Source organism: Marmota flaviventris, chromosome 7 (assembly GCF_047511675.1).
Source record: "Marmota flaviventris isolate mMarFla1 chromosome 7, mMarFla1.hap1, whole genome shotgun sequence".
Classification (NCBI taxonomy): Eukaryota; Metazoa; Chordata; class Mammalia; order Rodentia; family Sciuridae; genus Marmota; species Marmota flaviventris.
The window spans coordinates 43,220,069-43,246,503 of record NC_092504.1 but is presented as its reverse complement, the minus strand read 5'-3'; the positions used below and the strand labels follow the sequence as shown (position 1 = coordinate 43,246,503).

Below are 26,435 nucleotides of genomic sequence, written 5' to 3'. Positions count from 1 at the left end.
AGTTTTTATTTGCATTTCTCTAATTGCTACAGATGTTGAACATTTTTCATATATTTGTTGATGGATTGTATATCTTCTTCTGAGAAGTGTCTGTTCAGTTACTTAGCCCATTTATTGATTGGGTTATTTGTTTCTCTTGGTATTATGTTTTTTTGAGTTCTTTATATATCCTAGAGACTAGTGCTCTATCTAATGTGTGTGTGGCAAAAATTTGCTCCCATTCTGTAGGCTCTCTCTTCACCTCATTGATTATTTCTTTTGCTGAGAAGAAGCTTTTTAGTTTGAATTCATCCCATTTATTGATTCTTGATTTTATTTCTTGTTAGGAGTCTTGTTAAGGAAGTTGAGGCCTAATCTGACATGATAGAGACTGGGGCCTACTTTTTCTTCTATTAGGCATAGGGTCTCTGGTCTAATTCCTCGGTCCTTGATCCACTTTGAGTTGCGTTCTGTGCATGATGAGAGATAGGGGTTTAATTTCATTTTGCTGCATATGGATTTCCAGTTTTCTCAGCACCATTTGTTGAAGAGGCTATCTTTTCTCCAACATATGTTTTTGGCACTTTTGTCTAGTATGAGACCCAGCCCCTTTCTGAGACAGATTGGCCTGGAATTTGTGATCCTTTCCGCCTCAGCCTGTGGAGGAGCTGGGATTATGGGAGTGCACCACCTAAATCTTTTAACATTTTACATTACCTCCATGAATGAATAAGGGTTCCAATTTCTATGTACCCCAGCCAGCACTTGTTTTTGTCTGTCTTTTGGGTTGTAATCTTCCTAAGGAGTGGAAAGTGGTATCTCTTTGCATTTCCCTTATAGCTAGTGATGTTCAGCAAGTACAGTTACGTGCTAATGGACATTTTTATACCCTTTTGTTTTCTAATAAATGTCTATCCAAATCCTTTGCTCATTAAAGAAACTTTTTGCCTTTTTTATTATTGAGTTGTATGCGTTCTTTACCTATTATAAACATATCAGATATATTACTTGCAAATGTTTTCTTATTCTGGATCTCCTTCCTTCCTTCCTCCCTCCCTCTCTTCATCCCTCCTTCCTTCCCTTTCTTCCTCCCTCCCTCTCTCCCTTTCTTCCACTGAACCCAGAGGTGCTTAGCCACTAAGCCACATCCCCAGCCCTTTTTATTTTATTTTTTAGACAGGGTCTTGACAAATTGCTTAGGGTTTCACTAATCCGCTGAGGCTGGCTTTGAACTTTTATCCTCCTGCCTCAGCCTCCTGAGACACTGGGATTACAGGCATGTGCCTCTGTACCCAGCTTTTTTTTTTTTTTTTCACTTTTTTGATGGTATCATGTGTAGCACAAATTTAAATTTGATGTAGTCCAACTTATCTGTTTTCTTCCTTTGTTATGAGTGCTTTGGGTACTTAAGAAACCACTGCCTAATTCAAGAGACTTACTTTTCTTTGTTTTCTTTAAAGAGGTTTTTGTTTTGTTTGGTACTTGGGATTGGACCAGGGAGCTGAACTGTTATCACTGAACTACACTCCCAGTCCTTAATTTTTATTGTTTTATTCTTTTGTGGCAGGTTTTTGCTCAATTGCTGAGGGTCTCACTAAGTTGCTAAGGCTGACCTTGAATTTACAATCCTCCTCCCTAAGCCTCCCCAAGTCACTGGAATTATAGGTCTATACCATTCTGAATTAATTTTTGGACATGGTATAATAAAAGGGTCCAATTTCATTCTTTTGCATGTAACTATCTAATAGTCTCAGCTTAATTTGTTGAAGACTATTTTTACCCACTGAATTGTCTTGGCACACTTGTTGAAAATCAGTTGATCATAACTGTAAGGGTTTATATCTGGACTCTATTATAAACCCAATTTTACATACACCCATCAATAGATATATATACTTATATCAACATCACACTGTTCAGATTACTATAGCTTTATAATAAGTTTTAATATTGGGAAGTGTGAGTCCTCCAACTTTGTTTTTCTATTTAAGGATTTTTTTAGCTATTCTGGATTCCTTGCATTTTCCTAAGAATTTTAGGATCCACTTGCTCATTTCTAGAGTAAAATAAAGACAGCTGGGATTGATAGGGACTGCAGAGAATCTACTGATCAACTTGGGAGTACAGCCATCTTAGTAATATTTTCTATTCCATGAACATAGTATATCTTCCCATCTATTTAGATCTTTCATGTCATTGTCAATAATATTTGTCATTTTTAGTGTATAAGTCTTGTATTAGTTTCATTAAGTTTATTCTAAAGTATTTTATTCTTTTTGATGTTATTGCAACTGAAACTGTTCTCCTAAGTTCCTTTTCAGATCATTCATTGATAGCATACAAAAATACTACTGAGATACAAAAACTCCAATCCCACATCCTGCAGCCTTGCTCAACCTTGTTTATCAGTTTAGTAGTTTTTTTATGTGAGTGGATTTCTCATATCTTTCTATATATAATCATGGCATTAGTAAACAGAGATAGTTTTACTTCTTTTCCAAGATGGATGCTTTTTATTTATTTTTCTTTTCTAATTGTCCCAGTAATAAACTATAGTACAATACTACACAGTACAGTGTTGAATAGAAAGGATCAGAAAAGACATCCTTTTCTCATTTCTGATTTTAAGAGAACACATTCATTCTTTCACCATTATGTTATTAGCTGTGGATTTTTCATAGGTGTCCTTTACAAAGACAAAAATATTCCTGCCTATTCCTATTGTGTAGTTTCTGTTTTTCAGTTATAAAAGAGCATTGGATTTTTGTCAAACGTTTTTTCTGTACATCTAGAGATGGTTGTGTTTTTTTGTTCTTTGTTTTATTTTTTCTTCCTTTATTTTTATTAATATGACATAGTACACTGATTGATTTTTTTCTACATTAAACCAACCTTGCACTCCTGGGACAAATTCCACTTGGTCATGAAATATAATCCTTTTCATATGTTTCTGAATTCCATTTGCTAGTATTTTGTTGAAGATCTCTGTGTCTATATCCATAAGGAGATTGGCCTATGGGATTTTAAAAAATTTAATTAAAAAAATTTTTTTTTTGCAATGTCTTTGCCTGGTTTTGGTATGAGGGCAACAACAGTGTCTTAGAGTAACATGGAAAGGTCCCCTCTTATTATATTTACCACATTCATTCGTCCTTGAAAGTTTCTGCTTATGTCATTATCTGGCAGGTTCATGCTCTTCTCAGCTCCTCCAAGTCCTGCACATTATCTGGAGCCAGCTCATGACCTCCTTATTCCTGAACCTGTCCTGACTCTTTCAGTCCTAGAGTGAGCTCACCCACTCTAGAGCACCTTCATTTCTCCCTGTGCTTACAGTTGGTACTCAGTATAAAGCGCTGAAGTTGTGCATTGTATAATAGGTAATTGGTGTTCAGAAGAAACTGGAAGCAGAACAAGTGGACTCTTAGTAAATAGAACCTCAGTCAGGCAGCAGGAGGCAGTCGGACACCTAAGTCTAGTGACCCAGGACTGGTAGGACAACTCAGGGCCATGTGACTAGCTCCCTAGTAAGGTTGCAGCCTCCATGAGAGGCGGTGCAGCCAACACTTAAGAATACACTCTTTATGTTTGAATAGTTTGGGGACTTACTGGCTGTATGACCTTGGGCAAGTCACTCTAGCCTTACTTTTCTCATTAGTATTCCAGGGAATAATAATGTCAATCTTAGAGGATAGTAAATATTCCATGAGTTCACCTATGCAAAACATATCACATTAAGCTCAATTAGTGGTAGATTTAATACATGCCATTGGATATTTCTATGAAAAAAAAAAAAAAGGATCTGGAGTCAAAGAAAGGACTCTTGGAAATGTTCTGTACCACATCCCTCGTCTTAGGATTCACAGAGCACATGAACACAGCAGAAGCCCTATAAGTTCCATGTAAAGAATTACCAGCATTACCCAAACCAATTTATCAAAACGATCCTTTTCTCCCCTCTTTTACATATAACATCTATTTCACATACTTCTGGAAGCATAGTATTAATTGTATTTAACTAACAAAGAAAGTCACATTAAATTGTTAAAAACTGGTGGTGTTTCATTGCTTTGCTTTTCCCAAGGCATGTATAATTTAAAAGCAGCAGCCTAGGAGACACAATGGCTTCTCACCTAGAGGAAGAACAGAATGCTTTAAAAGCCCAAAGGAAATGGAAAACCTCAGGCAGAAGGAGCAGATCAATGAGGAGCTATTCTTGGTCACAGAAACATTTCTGAAATTACAGATTCTTAGAGTTCAATAACATGTTGAAGTTCAGCCACTTTAAATTCTGACTCAGTGAAGAAATCTCACTCTCATGGGCCCCATCCCCTGTGGACATATCACAAACTTCCTATTTTTAGGTGGCTTTACTAATTATGAAATTCTCCCTCACACTGCACTGCAATCTGCCTCCTTGAACCTCTACCCAAGATCATGTTGATAGAATTTCTGTTGTTGCTGTTGTTTGTACCAGGGATTGAACCTAAGGGTGCTTAATCACTGAGCCACATCCCCAGCCATTTTTTATTTTGAGAGAGTGTCTTGCTAAGTTGCTGAGCCTGGCTTTGGACTTGTGATCCTCCAGCCCCAGAGTCACTGAGATTATAGACATGCAACATTGCATCGAATGAATTTTGAGTTTTGAGTTTCAATGAGAGTTTTCCCTAAGTAAAATGTTACATTTAAAAATCATTGTAACATAATTGAGCAGTGAACTGAAAATAATAATTATTGGAAACAATATTTTTCATTTTCTCCATCTAAAAGGTGGGCAGACAGAAGTTCAGTTATGCTGTAAGCAATACATGCAATTTTTACTTTGTGGACAGGATTGTTTTGTAATTGTCAATTTCCTGGAAGAAGGGGAAATACATATTTTTAGATTATTTCTATATTTCAATTTGGGGGGGGGGGTACTGGGGTTTGACCCCAGGGGTATTGGACCACTGACTCAGTGAATTTAAATTCTGACTCAGTGAAGAAATCTCACTCTCATGGGCCACATCTCCAGCCCTATTTTATATTTTATTTAGAGACACAGTCTCACTGAGTTGCTTAGCACCTCACTTTGGTTGAAGCTGACTTTGAACTCATGATCCTCCTGCCTCAGTCTCACAAGCCACTGTTTATAATTCCATTTTAATTTTTAAAGTATTTAGATATTTTTAAAAATGTATACTCCAAAGTGCTAGCTCCCTTATTTATTAAATGAGCTTTTAATATAAATACATACTTAACTGGAATATAGCACATGTTTCATAAGTGGAAGTTTATAAACAAGAGTCAATAATGGGAATGGGTGAAATTATCCATATTTTATAGAAATGTAGCTGCTTGATCTAATATGAGCTTTTGCAAGCTTTTGAAAACCTTAAAAACTTAAGGAAACCTCAAGAGGGAAATAGAATGTAGACTTAAGTGAGAAGAGAACTTGTGAGCTCTCCATCTCCTCTGAGTCCAAAACAATTCAAGACGACTTCAGGGACATGGCAGAACCATTACCTACTATAAAAAAGACAAGTTGGTTTTATAGGATCATTTTTCCAAAGGCGAACTTTCCACACGACCTCATTTTTGCATAAAATGACTTCTTGGGCATGCTTTAGTAGTACCTGTATCTCATTCTGACACAGAGGCAAAGATTCACGTTCCTGTTTTACAACTGAAGAAACTGAAGTAAAATCAAAATGGATTCGTACTGGGCGATATTCACGGGCATTCCAACAGTGGGGTCCCTCAGGGCTGGCTGAGTGTTCCTTTCAGTTAAGTCCTCTCCTTCCTGAAGGGTGAAGGCAATGAAAAACAAACACAGGCCTGTCGACAGTCAGTGGTGGTTGAACGAACGGATGCTGCTGGGAACACCATAAGGCTTAAGGCATGCTGCCTGCCTGAGGGTTTTGTAATTTGGGCACAACAGTAAGTAGTGTCCATTAGAATTTACTGACACACACCACTGAAAGAGAAGTTGTCTTTCTCCTTGCAACACAGTAAGAATATTACATTTCCTACATCCCTTCCTTCAGCCTGCATTAGGTACCAGGGCCAGACATTCATAGGAACTTTAAAAAAAAAAAATTTATAGGACACCGAGTTAAACCCGGTCCCTGACTTCATGAGAGTAACAGTCGAACGAGAGACAGACAAGCAAATCAGTCATTTCCATAGGAAGTTCTTTGCTGGAGCCAGGCTCATGACATTGGAGAGCATGGGTGAGGGCAAATCAGTCAGACTAGGTACTTGCAAAGGCTTCTTCAAGGAGCCTATTTCTTTCTTTTTAAAACTCAAAGTGAACTTTTGTTTCTTTTTAAAAATTTTTTTTTAAGTGTAGATGGACAAATCTCTTTATTTTATTCAGTTATTTTATGTGGTGCTGAGGTTCGAACCCAGTGCCTCATGCATGTGAGGCAAGTGCTCTACCAATGAGCTATGACCCCAACCCTCAAGGAGCCCATTTCTAAACTGTCAGTGCAGCCAGCTGACTCTGACTTCAGTGCCCAGCACTCAGGTGATAAGTTCCCCCTGACCCTGCTTTTCTGAATTTTTGACACAGACATCGTGAGATTTGGTGCCTGTGTTCTAAGAGGGAGGAAGGCAGGAGGGAGGGAAAGAAGGAGGAAGACAAAAAGAAGTTACAAGTTTCACCAAAACACATCCCAGAAGCTGCTAGAGATGGCCAGGGGTGCAAAGGGTGCTCGCCCTGTGCCTGAGCAATCTGTGGCCTCAACTCGAATGTGAGGTCTAGTCTGTGGTCATTTTCTCTTTGCCAAGTAATGGGACGTGGGAACCTGGTCTTCGATCCTGAGGACCTTGCTGGGCGGGGCCGTGTACTGCCATCTACCAACAGGGCAGACAGACACCAACGCCCGGTCCCTGTGCACTCCAGGAAAGTGAGGCCAGACTCGTCTGCTAAGTCTCCAAGGTGACTTCTCCACACAGAACGCACTAGTGCTGCCAGCATGCCCCAGGTGGGACACACTTGTGAGGCTGTTCCTGCCTGGTGAATCCCCAAATGGCACCTGCCTCCTTAGGGATCCCATTCCCCAACCTAGGAGTACACCAGAGAAATGAAAAAGAAAGTGCAAGTTATTACCTTAGATTGTCCTCCAGGGTCTCCTCATCTGAAGAGAAGGTCTCATTGCTGACACTCTGGGAAGAGGAACTCTTCTTCCCCACCGACTCCTCCCGGGACAATGAAGTGTCTTTCTTTTTCCTTTTGCCAAACAACTTCTTAAAAGGCTGGAATCTGCCTCCCTTCTTCTTGTCTGTGGATTACAAGATAAACACAGTTTGATAGGGCCGTGCCTCTGAGCCTAGGAGCAAATGACAACCGACTTGCCTCTGGCCCAGGGAGCCAGAGCAAAGGGCAGCCAGAGACCAAGCCCAGTGCCAGGAACAGAGGAGCCAGCCCAGCGCAGTCTGTGCTCAGTAAGGCAGAGCACAAGCTGAGGGCATGGTAAGACTGTGTCCCCAGGAGCCCAAGAAACATCTGGGGTGAATGAGAAGAGGTTCCAAGCTTCATCGTGGCTGCTATTGTACCCCTTCACGCAGGCTACAGGAAGGTCGTGTCTGCTTTCTTTAACAAAGCAGATGGACAGGGGCTGGGGTTGTGGCTCAGTGGTGGAGCACTTGCCTAGCATGTGTGAGGCACTGTGTTCGATCCTCAGCACCACATAAAAATAAATAAATAAAATAAAGGTACTGTTTCAATCTGCCAAAAAAAAAAAAATAGCCAATGTCCTTTTCCAAAGAAGAGGCTGAGAAAAACATGTAAGTCATGCAAGTCACGCAGGTGTTTGTGTTTACACACACACACATCTTTGATCATATGCTTCTGTATTAGATATAGAAGATAACTGCTAACTCTTGGTACAAGGTTTGCCCTCAATACCCCACATCGCCATATATCTCCATTTTTTTTCTTTTATCTCTTTTTAAAATCTACTATGAAGAGCCCCCAAGGAATTGCTGTGAACACTTCCCCACACATTACTGCATCTAGTCAGGACCTAGGCTTGCTGCCAACATTTGCGGCAGATATTTTAGGTAATCCCTTGTAGTTCTGCTCTTTCGTACAAATTCCTTCACGTTACTCCACTTCTACCTTGGGAAAGAAAATGTAAATCACTGTCTACCAGAAATCACATTTTTTCTCATCTTTCCTTTAAGAAGCTTAAAAAGCCACTTAGCCAGTGATCTGATAACCATTTTTAATGGTTTTTAAACTTGTTTACTTGTATATTACTGCAGTAAGAACTTTACAGATAGTAACTGAGTTCATCTTCACGACTATAAGTAGACTTTAATAATGTCCCCATTTTACAGATGAGGAATCTGAGACATGGAGAGGTGGAATAACTTGCCTATATGTGGGAAATACATCTCTAAAGCCAGAGTCAGGAGTTCTGAAAGAGAGGGAAAGGTGGAAGCTCACAAAGTAGACTGAAAAATACCTGCTCAGAGCACCCAGATCCATCTCCAGAGCCCTGGAGCTTTGCTGGCCACAACCTACAAAGGGATCTGGGGTTAACAGTGAGGTCAAGGATGTAACCAGCTGGGTCTCCTTTCGTCTGGTGACCTTCAGTGCTAGTGTTACTTCCCTGAAAATGTGAAGCGAGGAAGAAGTGGTTCCAACCAAGGTCACCATCAGTAGTTACATAAGGTGCTGAGGAAGCAGGCAGAAAGTTCACCATTACAAAGAGAAACAGCCTGGGATCTAGTACAGGTGCACACAGACCCTCAAACTTCAATGTACTCAAGTTTGCTTTAGATCACATTTAAATGGAAGTGATGTTTATAACACAGTAGATGCTTCATACACACCATTTGTATTGTGCTAGGCATTCAGTCCTCAAAAAAGGATTAAATTATTTTACTGAATGTTATTTGAAAGATAAGAAAGTGGGCAACACAATTAAGATCATATTTTAAAATGGTTAAAAAGAACTGGAGGGCAGGGGTTGTGGCTCAGTGGCAGAGTGCTTGCCTAGCACATGTGAGGCGCTGGGTTCGATCCTTAACACCACATAAAAATAGAAAAATAAAATAAAGGTATTGTGTCCATCTACAACTATAAAAAAAAAGACTGAAGGTTTGATTTCAAAATGTTTGTTCATTTTCAATGGTTATTTATGCAAGAGCGAATATGCCAGTGATTTTCATGAAGCCTACTTAGGGTTTTCATGAGTAAAATCCCTCCAAATGAAACAATCTGTATGGAAATTGATGAAACAAGTGAATATCTTCTCTACAACTGTCCGAGGCTGAAAATATATAAATGACGCCTGATTTCTAACTTTGACAACATCGTAGTAAACAGTCACATAGCAACTTATACTATGCTTCACTTATTTCCAACATTGTCTTTATTTTTTCCTTTTATATCAACTGTTTTTTTTCCTCACTGCAGAAATAACTAACCCCAAATTTCCTAATCATAAATATTCCAAAGGATAATAGTAAAATTCCAGAAAATACCAATTTGGGTATCCTGACCCCAACCTGGGTCTGCAGTCTAGCATTTAAGCTAAGCTACAACTATTAATAGGAAAATAATCATGAGTGCTGTAAAGTTATTTTGTTGGTGTTCAGTTGAAATGGAACCAAGGGAGTTAATTATAATTTAAAATAAAAAAAAAACACAATTTTTTTGAACAGGTTACTGGCATATTTAACCAACAGGTAGACCTGGTGTGGGGGTCAGCTCAGAAGGTTGATGAGGTTCTCAGAGTCACAGCCACATGTTCTGAAAGGTGGCGGCCACCACGTGAGATATTTGCTGTGTGGGCCACGTGGTTGGGGGACAGAGTGAATAGAGCATGGAAGGAGCTGAATGTGAACACAGGTTGGGGAAAAGGCAGCCCTGGAGAGGACACCAGGATCCGAAGCCTTAGCTCTGAGACCTGGGTGGGTTTCCGTAAGCACACAATGGCCTCCATCAGGTGACCCACCCACAGGGCTAGCCTGTTTGAGGACTGACTGTGAAATAGGTGCTGCCACTTGATGCTGTACCTTATATGGGCAATAACCTGGCACAAGTACATCATTCTGGAGGGCGTGTCGAAGTCCAGGTGTCATAGTGCACTTCTCAGGGGTCACCGGGGGTGCTGTTTCAGCAATGCCTCAGGTATTACCACAAAAGGAAAAGGAAGCAACACCTGTCCAAACTTCCATTCAACGACCAGCCCTCCTTACCAGGAGGGGGAAAAGGTCATGTCCTGAGGACACAATCTCTCTTTCAGAACACTCAGAACACAAGACACTTTTGTTAGAGGTCTGCTCCAGAGTCTATGTTTGGAGACGTCTCCATTATGAAAAAATAATTTCCCCATCCTCATTTCCAAAATTATTATGCACTTCCTGTCAGAAATATCATTAAATCTTAAGATTTATTTCATTAATGACCATGGCAACTCACTGATTTTCTAGGATTAACTTTATGAAAAGATTCAGTTATAACATGTAAGCACACCCTACGTGGAGACAGCCAAACTTAAGTGACATTAGGAGGGAATGAATACACTTTATAAAGCAGAGGAGTTATACTGTGATTTATCTGATACCCCAACTTATACTTTCAGGTTCAAGATCTCTCATCAAAAAAAACAACTTCGAAACACACAATGACCATTACGAAAATTTGAGTGTGTGTCTATTAATATCCATTAAATAGACTGGTTTATTATCAACATATGGTTTGGGAGCAGTGTTTGCAGCCTGTCTCCACAGAATCAGCTACACTAAGTGCACGGTTGCCAGTAGCAGACATGTTCTTGACAAATTACCGATCCTGCGAATGCTTCAGTGGTTCACAGATGGAACCTGAAAGATCAAAGCAATTTTAGCAATATAGGAAAACAGCACCCTTCCGCATTGCTATTGTGAAATATCCCCAAACCCAACAGCCAGGAAGTACAGTCTAGCAAAGTGGTTTCCAACATAGAGTATTTAAGGTGGCATTTTGGAATTTTATGACATTAAAGTCACTTTTGTTGGGCAGTTGAAGCAATGGGGAGAAGGGGAAGGAAAACTGCTAGTACCACCGAATTGGCTTTTTTAAAGGTTACAGCTCCAATTAGGGGTTAAGTGTTTGGGCTCGAGATGAGAGCTTGGCCCAGATCCTGATCCCATCTTTATTAGCTATGGAACATCTGCTCACCAGCCTCTCTAAAAATTTACCCTCTTGGGCTGTATGAACATATTTATAGGCAAAAAAAGGCAGTGGGCACCACATTTTCTTAATATTTCAGCATTTTTCTGTAATACTCTTCCACATGAAAGAATCTATATATGCATATATACTGCTTTAGGGATCACAGCAATTTTTATTTTTTAAGTATGGGATTAATTTATTTTCATCATCCAATAATTACTTTTAGGGATTTTTTTTTCACATAAAGAAGTGTTCATTATCCATTATTTCATGGATATAATCACATACTATCTGATGGCTGCATCATCATAATTACTAGTTTATTTAGACGATCCTAAAAATTAAAAATCACTGGGCAAGTCAAGCAAATCTGGTTCATTTTCCATTTGTCATAAGGATGCAATTCTTACATTTTCATTTCTAAACCTAAAATAATAACAGCTTCCAATTCCTCTGCATCAAAGTTCTATTGTATGTTTCTAAATGAAAACCAGAAATCTCCTATGATAGTTCATTTTAAAGCTTCATGAATGTCTTGGTCTCTGGGATTTCTCAGAAGTCAGTATAGTTTCTTAAGGCCAGTACATTTGAGAATCCAGGAAAAATTTTAAAAAACAAAACAAAGCAAAAACACCAAACAAATTTATTGACTATGGGACCTTTCAGAATCCTTAATATGCTGCGATCACTACTGGTCTCTAAAGAGCAAAGAATACACAGTGCTTCCTAGACTGTTTTTGAAATTCACTCTTGGAAATTGAAAGTCTCATTTGGCCAAGGAAACTTCACTTTCTTGACATTCATCATGACTGGGGTTCCTCTAAACACACTTTGGGAAATGGTCTGCATTATTTCTTTCAAACATCTTTTAGTTTCTGTAGGCACCATATATTTTGCAGGTATGTGCGCGCACGCATACACACAAACACACAAACACACACAAGTACTCCACCTCTAAACCCTGGTGCACATCAGTCAGGAAACATGAGTGGATTGCCTGAAACATTTTGAGCTTCACTGGTTAAATAAACCTAATGTTTTAGGTAACTACTGATTTCAGCCATGCATACATTAGGACATGGTACACAGCAATTGTTTGAGTCCTGTAATTTTAGTCCTTAAAGGGGATTTTTGCAATGCTTTTCTTAGCTCTGGGATATTTAAATACACTTCAGAACCAACTGTTAGTTTGAAGGGTTACTTACCAAACCCTGGGATGCACAAGCACTTCATGGCTATCACAACTGCACTGGACCCCACAATCCAGGGACATTTCAATTATGACTAAAAGGTAGCAACAAAGTCAAAGGGACTATGTGCCCCAGGGACCTGTGATGACAAGCCTGAGGAAGAAATTCTACTTCTGGAAAGGAGGGGACACGTGGGAAGGATGACATGGTTGCTTGCTGCTTTATAAGGGAAAAAGAAGAAACAGTTTTCCTTTTTTTCTGGAGGAATCATGAAAGCAGGACACTTGCTGCTGTGCTAACTGGAGATGGGACTGAAACTCTTTTAGGAGATAAGAGAGGAATCCCTGCAGCCACTGGTGAGAGGCCCAAGGGAGGAAGAGACTGGCTTTCACAAGTCAGGGTTCAGAGGCAGAAAGCATGCTGACCAGCTGGGTACAGTGACACATGATGTAATCCCAGCTGCTTGGAAGGCTGAGGCAGAAGGACTGCAAGTTCAAAGCCAGCCTGGGCAACTTAGCAAGACCCTGTCTCAAAAAAAAAAAAAAAAAAAAATTGCAGGGGTTGGTGGGGTGCAGGTGGTAGCCAGGGATATAGTTCAGTAGTAGAGTGCCCCTGGGTCCAATCCCCAGTAGTGTAAATAAAAATAAAAAAAGAGGAAAATATAAGAAACAAAGGGAGAAAAGTGAGGACCAGTGTATAGGGGGATATCAGGTTTTGGACATCAGGATGCATGGCTATGGTATGTTATAGATCTCTAAAGTAGGCCTAAAGCTTGGTTTTGCTTTATTTCTGCAGTCACAAATGTCATTCTCTTCCTTTTCAAAAAGATGCAATTTCTTTCCAACATCATTCTGTAGGCACCATATACTTTGCAGGCATGCACACATGCATGGGCATGCGCACGCACACACACACACACACGTACTTAAGACCTCTGTCCTTAAGCCTTGAGTCCTCAAGCCCTGCGACAGCTCCTCACCCCTTCCTGGCTACTGGGTGCCCTGCTCATATTTCTGCTTGGCCCACAATTGTTTCGGGCTGAACTGTGCCTCACCCCAAATTCACAAGTCTAAAGTCCTGACACTCAGAAGCTCAGAATGTGATCATTTAAAGGTAGGAGAGGTGGGAGGGAAAGGGAGAGAGAAGGGAAATTGCATGGTAATGGAAGGAGACCCTCAGGGTTATACAGTGGAGGAGGTAGAGAGAGAGGAGGGGAGGGGAGGGGAGAGGTGGGGAGGGGGGAGGGGGGAGGATGGGAAAGGCAGCGGAGCACAACAGACACTAGTATGGCAATTTGTAAATCAATGGATGTGTAACTGATGTGATTCTGCAATCTGTGTATGGGGTGAAGGTGGGAGTTCATAACCCACTGGAATCAAAGTGTGGAATATGATATGTCAAGAAATTTGTAATGTTTTGAACAACCCACAATAAAAAATTTAAAAAAAAAAATGCAGATCAAAGGAAAAAAAAAAAGGTAGGGTTTTTAAAAGGTGATAAGATTTAAATATGGTCATTAGGGTGGGCCCTAGTCCAATATCAACGATGTTCTCAGAAAAGGAGATTAGGACACAGACACATGCAGTCAGAAGACAACTTGGAGACAGGAGGAGAAGGCGGCTATCTACAGGCCAAGGAGAGAGGCTGCAGAAGAAACCAACCCTGCCAACACCTTGCTCTTGGACTTCTGCCTCCAGAACTGCAAGGAAATAAGTTTGTGTTAAGCCAACAGTCTGTGTTTAAGCCACCCTGGCAAACTGATCCAATGCATTATGGTTGTGTGATATTAAGGAGACAACCCTGGATGTGCTGTTTTGTAACTGTGCCTTCACACCTTGCTTCTACCTGGAATAACTTTCTCCCTCTGCCTAGAGAATTCCTAGCCACTCGCCCCAAACAGTCTAGCTGTCATGTCCTCCAGATTTCCTTTAACATTTTGGCCAGAAAGAATGGCTCCTTCCTCTGTTCTATGCTTGTGCACTGGGTAGACATCCCTGACTACACCCCAGAGCATCTGATTCTCTCAGGCCGCAAGTTCCCTGGGGATTCCAAGGACTGCGCCTCATTTCCCCCCAGTATCTGCAACACCCAGCATGATGCCTGATTCTCAATAATATAGATCTCCATGTTCTCTACCCCTCAGGGCCAAGGGTATTTTAGAAATCAGTATTTTTCACATTGTATAACACCATATTTAGGTCCTCATGGGGTCTATAACAGCCCTTCATAATCAAACACATTATTTTTAGAAAACATCAATATTCACAGTAAACTTTACTAAACAAATGAATTTGCACCAGACATATAAAGAACTTTTGGGATAATTGCAGTAAAAATAAAGGATGGGTGATTTCTTTATGTTGTTTAGTCGGTCCTGTAATCAATCTTGTTCTGAAAATGCAAATTTGTTCCAATGTGATTGATATGTGCTATCTCATCCAAGAGAAGCACAAGATGAAAGCATAAAATTGCCCGTTGAAATGAGGTGTGTAGAAATAAGACAAAATGAACATATGCATAACCCCTAATATCTTCTTGCCACCTTAGATGGCTGCCTGAGTTAAGAGATGCACCCATTCACATGTGGTTTTACAAGTTTCCATATCCATGATTCCAGATAAACCTCCTTGTACCAACCACCTCACCAACCACAGTCCTCACCATGTCCCAATCCACAAGCCACTTGCATGATTTCTTCAAGGTGAAGTGCTGTACTTATTACTTTTAGGTATTTCTTTTTTTTGGGGGGGGGTGGATTGAACTCAGGGGCACTCAACCACTGACTCATATCCACAGCCCTTTTTGTATTTTATTTAGAGACAGTCTCACTGAGTTGCTTAGCACCTCGCTTTTGCTGAGGCTGACTTTGATCTCGCAATCCTCCTGCCTCAGCTTCTGGAGCTGCTGGGATTATAGGCGTGCACTACCGTGCCTTGGCTCATTTCTTAACCACCATATCTGTGACACTGTGCTACATTTTTTATTACGTCCCTACCCTTTTAAAATTAGGGTTAGAGTTTATTACCTTAGATGCTAGTGGACAGGGTGATGTTCAGAACAGCACTTTATAATCAAATGCAATAAATATTTGAGAAAATAATAATATTTACATTAAGCTTTGCTAGCAAATGAATTTGTGCCACACGAACAAGAATTTGTAGCTGTCATTACGACTGATAAATTTTTCAAGTATAGCACCACACTATAAGCCCTGTGTTTTTCATATCATAATTTTGCACTTCTCATATCATTAATTTTTAGAAAATATGTTGCTTAATAGAAAAACTACCTGTTATACCCATACACAATCTTCTGAAATAGTTTGTACTTACCTAGGTTTAGGCAAGGGCCTATGGATTAAAATGACAACTATTTTTTGTTTCTTCCCCATTTCTCAAACCCGTATTAAGCTGGGCATGGCGGTACACACCTGTAGTCCCAGCATCTCAGGAGGCTGAGGCAGGAGGATCACAAGTTCAAAGCCAGCCTCAGCCACTTATGAGGTCCTAAACAACTTAGTGAGACCCTGTCTCTAATAAAATATTAAAGCAGGGCTAGGGTTGTGGCTTAGCAGCCTAGCATGTGTGAGGTGCTGGATTTGATCTTCAGCAACACACACAAATAAATAAATAAAATAAAGTTATTGTGTCCAATTGCAACTAATGAATGAATATTATATATGAATATATATACATATACAATACATTATATATATATATATGGCTGGGGATATATTTCAGTAGTTAAGTGTCTCTGGGTTCAATCCCCAATAAAACAAAACAGAAAAAAATATTAATTATTAATTATTCTAGTTTTTTTGTTTGTTTGTTTTTGTTTTTTGTACTGGGGGTTGAACCCAGGGGCACTGAGCCACATTCATAGCCCTTTTTATTTTTTATTTTGAGACAGGGTCTTGCTAGTTTTCTTAGGGCCTCTCTAAGTGGCTGAGGCTGGCTTACGAACTCTAGATCCTCCTGCCCCAGCCTCCAGAGTTGCTGGGATTACAGGCATGAGCGACTGCACCCAGCCCCTCTAGTAGTTTTCACTCGCCTGTCAGAACCTCCTTTTCATGTTTTACAATTCAAAAGGGAAATCAAATAATATTTAGAAATAGTAACAGAGGCAGAAAGAACTTTAGTGTGAAGCCTCCGTGTTTAGCCACATTTCTCCCACATACTAGAAGACGTGTGGGTGGTGGTTCCTCTCACTGCCAGTTTCTGCTACTTGTGTTTCAGAGGGTGCTGGGAATCTGTGATGGGCTCCCAGGGGAGGATGCTGGGGGAGGAGCTGCCTGCTGCCTGCCCTTGCACATTCAGAGAAGCAGCAAAGTACCTCAGCAAGGATAGCCGCGCCACAAAGGCCAACCACACGGAAACCATGTGGTTCAACACATGAACACCCAGCACCCAGGGCTCAGCGCTGCACCTGGCTGCCAGGGCTGATGGGTAAAACTAAACCCACAGAGGACAGCTGAGGGGGTTCAATCAGATAAGCAAAACCAGCAGATGGAAGACCGATGGATACAGATATCCCAACCTCTATATTACAAGGAATTGTCATCAGGAAAGACAGGTTGGAATTCACAGGCAGGAGCTGAAGCTGCTATCTGCAAGTGACATTTTTTTCTTTCAGGGAAGCCTCTGCCCTGTGGAAAGTTCCTAAGAAAATCCTTTCAACACCTTGAATCGGGCCCACCCAGATGATCTTGAATAATCTCCCTCATTTGAAGGCAACTGACTGTAGACTTCAATTTCTTCTATAAAATACCTTCACAGCAAGAACTCAAGCAAAATTGCAGTTTAATTAAATAACTAGGGGCAATAACCTAGCTGAGTTGACATCAGTAGATGTCATGCTTTAGCCTCTGTCGGTTTGGCATCCATACCCGTGGCCTTAAAACAGTACTTAATCTCTAAAAAAAAAAAAAGTTAATCACAAATTTATATTCGCATCAACATGATATCCAATATCCCACATACCTATGAAAACACTAGTCCATTCCCCAGAGGAGAGGCCAAGTCCCTGTGGGGTCCACACTTCTATTTTGAAACCCCATAACTTAAATACCAAGATATAAAGTGAACCATCATTACATCCTGTGTTAGATAAAAGGATAAGATCAGGAAACAATACAAAAATTTGGTTAATATATATAAACATTCGTAACAAAATAAGGAAGAAACACAACTATTAAGAATCTTTGTTCTTTTAACTGGTATATGGTCATGGCTGGTCTTCACAGCCATTTTCTGCTAACTATCCCATAACCCTGCCCTTGGCCAGGACCTCCACTGGTGGTGGCTCTTTGCTGAGTGAGATAGTCTACACCTGTGTTCCTGACAAACCTGGGCCATTAGTCATCCTGATGTGGTCATTCTGGTCTTCCGTGTCCTTCAGGATGTGGGAGCACTGAGAGAAGTGCTAAGGGATCTCTCGTGTATAGACATGCTCTTCCTTACTTCCATTGGGGGACACCAGCGCAGTTTCCCCGGGTCATCAGGATCAGACACTCCGGCCAGCATAGTGGCCACTTCTTTTTCTTCGGGAGCAAGGACTCCTCCCTTTGGACCTAAGACTTCTAGATAAGTGGGCTCTCAGGATGGGAAACAAACATTAGAAGTAATAATGAATGGAGCTAATCATCCTACTTACACCCCTCAAATCCTGGGCCCACAAATCCAAGGTAAGAGAGAAACAGCACCTTGTGTATTAGGTATGGACTTAGAGTGTAGACAGATAGTCCTTTCAGAAATTCACAAGGGGCAAATATCTTTAGATTCATAGCCCATTCAGAGAGGTGTATCCACCTACCCTTTCCCCAGATCCTTTGTCACCAATTTTCCAATCATGTGTTTTCCAAGTCCTTGTCCAGCATCTGACACCTCTGGTAATTTCTCCTTACAATCAGATGCATTGCTTGAAGTTCTGCGCAATCGGGACATTCCCCTTCATTTGAAACCATCCCAGAATGGGGTTATAGCATGAAATTTTCAAACGGTGCTTTCAAAATCATGCAGAACTAACTGGAAATCAGGCCTGAGTAGTCCCTTCCTGCGTTATCTTGAGATAAGGTAAGAAAGTTTAGAAGTGAAATGATTGCATTGTAAGAGCCTTAACCTAATCAGGGCATTAAACCACTGATAGGGATTAGCTGGGTGGTAATTGTAGGCAGGTAGGGTGTGGCTGGATGAGGCAGGTCATTGAGGGCATGCCTTTAGGGTATATATTAAGGGGAAGTCTCTGCTTTCCTGTGGCCATGTCCTGAGCTGCTTTCCTTTCTCACCTTGATATTCTGTCTCATCTTAGGCCAAGAGCCATGGAGCTGGATGTCTATGGACTGAGATTTGCGAAACTGTGATCCCCAAATAAACTTTTCCTTCTTTAAAATTGTTTTTGTCAGGTCACAGTGTCACGAAAGCTCACTAAAACAAGGTTCAATCATCATGTTTACAAGTTTGCAGTTTCTGTGATGCTACTGATGGGTCACTGATTTCTTTTAAAAACAAACTAACAGATTTTAAAAAGATTCAGTGTCTCCATTTGGCACTCTTTCAAACTTTTAACTGTTAATAATTTCAAAGTCTCTGTGTCTTTACACTGGTAACTTGGTTAAATCCAGAGCTGATAAATAGAAGAAAATCTTGACTAATAACATAGTGTTTATTGAGGACTGCAGAAAAGATGAGTTTAGGGTAAGATTCTCAAACCATGCCAGAGTATGTAAAAATTCTCAGAGATGCAGGGCAGAAGTCATTAGTTCTACCATGTGAGCATCAGCTCTTGATAAATTTAGTGGGAATTCTAGACGGTGCCAGTGGGAAGTAGGCAAGGGTCAAAGTGATACTAATTGTCTCAGATCCGGGAGGCACAAAGCTTGTTTATTTACTGAATAGATAAGACCCATGAAATATGAACCCAAGTGGTAGCAGAATGGACCCCATAACATTCAGATGGTCTAGAAAAGGAAGAACGAGTCATTTGTGTATACCTATGGGTAGAGACACACTAATATTTCTGAGAACTGGGGTGAGGGTTGAGGAGACACACTGTTTTAAAGGATTTTTAAATGAAATTCTGTCATCTCTCTCCATATTTCAGACTCCAACGGGCTGTACTTCCCGGAGCCTCCCTCCATTCTCCTGCGCTGACACAAATTTTCTTTCTTTTGGCCCCTTACTTCTTTTTGCCCCATTGGAGAGCACCATGGGCCCTTGAAATCCCCATTCTGCCATCTTATTCCTGACTCAATCTGCTCAGGGAGATAACAGATTCACTCTGGCTCTGTCCTATTCTGATGGGACAAAAAAGGTACAACCCCACTACCTGTTCTGTGCAATCTTTCAGTAAATTCATGCACCCAATTCTGGAAGAGAATAGCTCCAATTCAGAGATCTGAAGGGCCAATGATTTGCATTTCCACCCATTTTCACTAGTGACCGCAGGTTCATGTGAGGTAGGTGAAGAAGAAAAATTCCCAAGCTGTCCTTTGTCCTTTTATCGTTGGGAATAACTTCCTGAGCCATCTCTATCGACAGTGACAGACGTCTTTGAAATGCAGATGTTGGCTTTGCAACTTTTCATTGTCCAAAGCCCAAGGGGAGGGCCGTGGAAGCTGCACACCACCAGCAGGAAACCTCACAATGGTCTCTTCTGGACCATACACATTATTGCTCGAATTTTTGTTATGTAAATGCAGCCTCTTTGGGCAAATCTGGCTGGGTTTTTTGGATTGGTTTTGGGGTGTTGGTGTTTATTTTTGGTTTTAGCATTACTGAGTCCATGAACAAAGGTGGAAACCACAGGCCCTTTTGTTTACTATTTCTTAACAACAAGGAAAAATCCTCTTTACTTTAAGAGGAAGTGAGACATAGGAAAATAAGCTCTGGGTCTTGCAGATCTGGGGTTAGTTACCCATTTTCTAGCTTCTTAGGACCTCAGTTTCCATGTGTAAAATGAAGCTATGGAATCACTATGGACTCTCTATGGTCCCTTTCAGCTCTAAATACTATGAGCTGTTTCTTTAAAAACTTAGGTATGTTTAGAATTTGGCTGACTCATAAAACTTATAACTTCATAAAATATCTATAATTATATTCATTATGTTTTTTTTCCAGTCCCAGTTTATCTCCATAATATGCTGGTTCTGTAATCATTGCGCTTATTTAGCAAAATAAATGACCTTTGGCACTTGGGAGAGGCTATAGCATAGTCTGCAAGTTGGAATGTGAGCCACATGGTTTCGTGTCAGGATCCAGGACCCTATTCCTAGGAATGCAAATGCAGAGAGAGAAGGTGTCATAGTCCTAGAGCCTGGATACCCAACCGTTATGAGCATACAGCCACCCTGGGTCTGAACAACTGAGGTTTTCTAAGAAGAAGGACTAACATGTGACCCTCAAATCTGAGCAAAATATGTGACCCTGCCCTTCTGAAATAGCAGGATTACAGTAGCCACTAAAGGCTACTTAGCTCCTGAGGATCTACTCCTAGAAGCAAAGTCAGATGGGCTTCAGAAAGTCACTGGCTTATGGGCCAACGATAGAGGGAAAGCTTTTCACCGACCAATTCTGCTCTAGTATATCCAAAATGGGCAAGTCCTGAATTTGCCTGTCTGCTTTTCTTGATGTCTTATGTATTTAGGAATATGCACCTAAGGCCCTAAGCAACTCAAGTGAGATTCTATCTCTAAATAAACTATAGAAAGGTCTGGGGATGTGGCTCAGTAGATAAGTACTACTGGGTTCAATCCCCAGTACCATTAAAAAGAAAGAAAGAAGAAGAAGAAAACATATTTCTTGCTCAGGATCAAGTTACTCATACCTAAGAAACACTGATAAGGAAAAATTATCTTACTTTTCATTCAGATGCAAGTCAACAACTATCCACATGAGCCATGGCATATGGGGCAGTCACTGTGGCTAAATGAAGATGAGGAAGAATTGCAAGTAAAACTGTGGGAAATTTTAGAACTTATTCATAACCTCCAGAAGCTGCACAGAACGAACACAGGGATGGATTCAGGAAATCTTTAAACACATTAACTAATGAAAAGTTCCTGGTGGTTACTGCAGACAGTCACAGGTATTTCAAATTGTTAAATGAAGATGGTTACAGAAGAAGCAAATGCTATTTTTCCCCATAAATAACAAGCCTATTTTTCCCCATAAATAACAATACTAGGCAACTCTGTTAACCTTTGGGATGTGCCATAGTCAGAGTTTAACGTGTAATATCTCACAACAAGTATGTGGTATTATTTCCCACATTTTATTAGATAAGGAAAGGGAGGCTCAGAGAGGTAAGCTGATTTGCCCAGTGTCACATGTTAATAACTGGCAGTGCTGAGATTCAAACCATGTTTACCTAATTCAAATACCATGCTCTTAGCCATTTTGCTGCATTGAGAACTTAGATCTCAGAGACATCACCAGATGGAGAGCTCATTCAGTCCAAGGCATAGGAGCTTCAGAGTCAGACAGTGCATTTGGGACTCTATTACTAGCTACCAAACTTTGGGTAAATCCCATAATCTCTTAAATTTCAGGTCTCTTGTAAAACAGAAACAATAATAAGAATACATAGTTGACTGATTTGTAAGGATTAAACACCGCATTTAGAGCATTTATTACAATGCCCAACATATAGTAGCTACTCAAAAACTGTTAACCATAATAGTACTAGTTAGTGTTAAGATAGTCATTGTAGCTCAGTGATAGAGCACTTGCCTAGCATGTGTGAGGAACTGGGTTCGATCCTCAGCACCACACAAAATTAAAAAATAAAATAAAGGAATTGTTTTCATTTACACCTGAAAAAAAATTTTTTAAAAAAGATATTCATTAAATTAATGAATGGGTATGTCTTGACCTTTATATGGCATTTCTTAGTTGTTATGAAAAAAGAGAAAAAGAAATGAGGAAGAGGAGAAGGGAAAGGAGAAATGTGCGATATATGAAAGCAAAAAAGAAGAAATGAATAAACCAAAAGGAAGAAAGGATAAAATGGAAAAAAATTAGAAAGTATGGAATGCAGAGAAAAGTTAAAGAGCTATAGGTATTTTTTCGGAGCAATATAGATTTACTTAGAAGATGTAAATAGTTTTTTTTTTTTTTTAAATCCTGTTTTACCCCAATCCCAGAACATATAAATCTCACTGGCGTGTGGCAGCATCCTGGAGGAAGAGGGAATAACATTAGCCCTCATAAATAATGTTGGTGACATATCAGATACACAAGCAATAACAGACGATTTAAAATTAGAGTTCAAAGAACCATGAGATAGGGCTGGGGCTGGGGCTCAGTGGTGGAATACTCGCCTAGCACACGTGAGGCCCTGGGTTTGATCCTCAGCACCACATAAAAATAAATAAATAAAATAATGGTATTGTGTCCAACTACAACTTAAAAAAAAAAAAAAGAACCATGAGATAGGCATTTTCCTTTTTTCTAGGAAGGCTTGAAACCAATCTTTCTCCTAATAGTAGCATTAAACTGCAGACATGGTGCAAGGGGAAAGAGCAAGCCCTCAGGGAAAAGGGCGAACAGATGAGCTCAGAGAGGCAGCCTCCAGCTGCCCAAATGACCCAAGTAGCCTCTGTGGAGGTGGGAGCTCAGTGATCTCTGCAAGATAACTGCCAAGGTAGGTTCCAGGTATTTCAGGAAAATTCATGTCTCTAGTGAATATATCAAGACTCGAATGCGTCTTAATTTTTAAAAATCTATGCTGGAGTATAGCTCAGTGGTAGAGCATTTGCCTGCTAGCACTCACAAAGCCAAAAACAAACAAATAAACAAACAAACAAACAAATAAATAAAAGTCCATGTTTATGCTCTCTCTCCAAGCAGAGGGTAAGCTCCAGGAGAGCAGGATTTGTGTCCTCTGCTTCCCTGTACCCTTCAGGTGACCCACCTAACTGTGGCAGGAGCAAGATAGGCACATAAACACTTCCCACTAACTGTAGTTGCAGTTCACCAAAAGTGAACAGATTAATCACATGAATGAGCAGGTCCCTGAAACGGGCATCTTTCCTAGAGAGATGTCAGCTCTAACTCAGGATAGGGGTGATTTGGAGAATACTTTCCAATAACTTGAAAAAAGAAAACTCTCTGGAATAATTTTGCTGCGTTGTCCTCTGCAAAGCTCCTGACTCTTGGGTGGAAATACATACCACTGATGTCTGTCTGTGAGAAGAGCCTCCATCAGGCAGAAAAGCTGAGCTTTCCCTTATGGGATCCCATAGGCCGGCCACTGGACAGATTAACTCTACATCCTGGCATTGCTGTGATGTTTTACCCATCTCCTTGGGGGCATCACAAAGAATCCTCAGCTCATAGAGTTTACTCTCATGCTCTGTTCACCTTGGTAAAATACTGTGGAGTGCCAAATCCCTCCCTGGCTTTACAGTGGGATTCTCTAGGTGGGTTTTCCTGTCCTGTTGTTAGGTGAAGGCCGCACATCCTGGGGAGACAGGACAGGAGAGGTCCCTCCTGCAACTCTGAAGTCCAGAAAGGGCTATTCTTTAGATTTCCGAGTTACAATCAGCAGCCACTCAACAACTACCAAACCACACAGCTCAACAAATAGCGAATATACTAGTAAGTACCTGTAACACAGGAAATAAAGCCAGGATGAAAAAAGGCTATTAGAAAAGCAGAGCTTCGTCATGCAGGACTGATCAAATGAGAGACGCAAGGCTTCCAAAGACACTCTCTACCTGGGCTCCAACTCTTAAGCTTACGAGGCAGACAGAGAAGATCCTGTGCACAAGGGTTTCAGGCCTTGCTCCTCCCACAGCTGCCAGATGATGGTCACAGAGCATGAAGCTGGGATGAGATGCAACTTCCTGTCCCAGTGATAATGTAAACTTTCACACTCAACAAAGCTTACTGAAATGCAGGTATATGAGAATGACTTCCAGAGGCCTGCTAGGAATGCAGTCTGACTTTTCTGAGTTCTTCGGCACTTTGCAAATAATAACAGAATATGTGGAATAATATGCCATGTGAAAAGCCTTACAAAGGAAAGAAGCCAGAAGCCATACTCTGTGTCATTAGTGATGACAAGGATGGGCTACTTTTTCCCATCTCCCAGTTCCAGAGGACAAGTGAAGGACCTTTTCTTCACATTCCATACTCTTACCTTATAGGCTGATGGAAACCTAAAGTTTCCAGATTAAACATCCGACATTCTTTTACCTGGTTACTTATTCCAGCCAGACACTGGGGTATGGGGGTATGTGTGCTCCACCTGATGAGCTCAGAAGAGCATTTGTATATCGTGATAAAAACTGGGGGCTGGGGTTGTGGCTCAGCGGTAGAACGCTGTCCTAGTACAGGTGAGGCCCTGGGTTTGATCCTCAGCACCACATAAAAATAAATAAATTAATTAAAGATAACATGTCCAACTACAACTAAAAAATAAATACTAAAAAAAAAAAAAAAAAAAGAAAGAAAGAAAAGCAAAGAAAGAAAAACCTGGTACAGTGGAATCAGGTTAGATCCAGGTACTGTTGGGTTGGTTTTGAGACAGTGCTGATTTCAGCAGGGAGAAAACGGCCAATGGAGTATCCAACCCAGGATTCTGCACCCGAAGGTGGATCTGGGAAAGGCTGGTACACGGTAACTGCCCCACCCCAAGTTGCAACCTGGTTCCTGACCCTAAGAGATGCGTGTGCCAACTGACCTCATTTATATTTGACTCACCTTCTCACACACCTTCACCTTCCCAGGTAAAGATAAATAATCTTTTCATTGAACAACAACAAGGAAAATGGATGAAGACAGAGGAAAAAGACCAGATATTTCCACCCAGCATTTTTAAGTTTCAGAGGCTAGAGCAGGGCATGCAGGAAGTTCCATTTCCCTATGTGGGACTGCTGGGGTGAGCAGGCTGGAGTTGGCAATCACAACCTCACGTACCCTGTGGCCTTCTGCCCTCCCCGCTCCATCAGTATCCTCCTAGGGCAAACACCACATCGAAGCCTGTATTTTTGCCTGAATCTTATTTAAAAGAAGACAGAAAAACAGTCAGACCTATGCTAGGAAAATAAAATTTGTCTATATACCAGTGACTTCAAGTGCAAATTATTTGCTACTTCAACCAAACACTGTTAAGTTTTTTGTTTTGTTTGGTTAATTTCACTGCTGTGAAGGGCAATAGCAGACTGAGTGTTCGGGGGAGATGATAGGTGCTGAGGTACCATTAAGCATTCTGTTCCTGTATTCAGCAAACACTTTTTCCCAGCCAAAGCAATGACTCATCCTGTGCTGCCACAGCTACAATAGGAGCTTGATTTGCTGCAATGGGAGCAAACTGTGCTACACTCCTCAGAAGAAAAGCCCTGCTCTAGCATTTCTGCAAGATGAATTAAAGTCAGTGCAGAAAATGGAAAATTACTATTACTATTTTAAATTAAAGACAGATGACCAAAACACAACTGAAAGTACCCAAACCTTTAGTTCAGAAAAATCAACAAACACATTTATGTTTGTTTGGTGTGGGTTGTGGTATTTTTGTTTGTTTGCTTGTTTTGGTATGTAATGAAATATAGGTATTGAACCCAGGGAGATTTTTCAGGGACTCTGAGATTATTCTATGCAGATATTCTAAAGAAATGATGGAATGAATGGTCAGCAGCTAAAAATCAATGCAATGGATAGTCTTTCAATTTAGATTCATACTCTCATTCATTCACCATTTACTGCCTATCCTCGAGGAAAAGACACTATAGAAAGTCCTAAGGTACCCCCAACACAAGGAAGGAGGAGATACACTTCAGAAGAAGGCAATTATTTCAAGGAGGGAGCGATCATTTCTAAATGAAAGGTTTCTAGTAGAAAAGAGAATAAACTGGCCTTGAAGAATGAATAAGACATGGTATGCTCAGAAACCAGGGGAAAAAATCTGAGTAATTAGCACAAAGAAATAAAGGTGAGAAAAATGCAGGGAATTGGAGCAGTGAGAATTTACGACTGCCTGATGCCCGGGGAATTTTGGAGAGCTACTCAATTAGACTGGAATAGCAGTTTAGGAGCAGATTTGTGGAAGGCTGGAACACAGACCAAGCATGTGGGTTTGTGGGATTTGTGTTCAGTCTTTATGGCCTGTTAGCTGAACTT

At 40.6% G+C, this 26,435-nt stretch overlaps 1 protein-coding gene across 1 annotated transcript in view; it reads right to left on the bottom strand.

The window, feature by feature from the left end:
* Cracd (capping protein inhibiting regulator of actin dynamics) overlaps positions 1 to 26,435 on the bottom strand; it is a 228,288-nt gene that overhangs the window by 44,755 nt on the left and 157,098 nt on the right. The window contains exon 3 of the mRNA XM_071614303.1: positions 7,070 to 7,241. The gene's annotated coding sequence lies outside the window, so the exon portion shown is untranslated. The remainder of the gene's footprint in view (positions 1 to 7,069; positions 7,242 to 26,435) is intronic.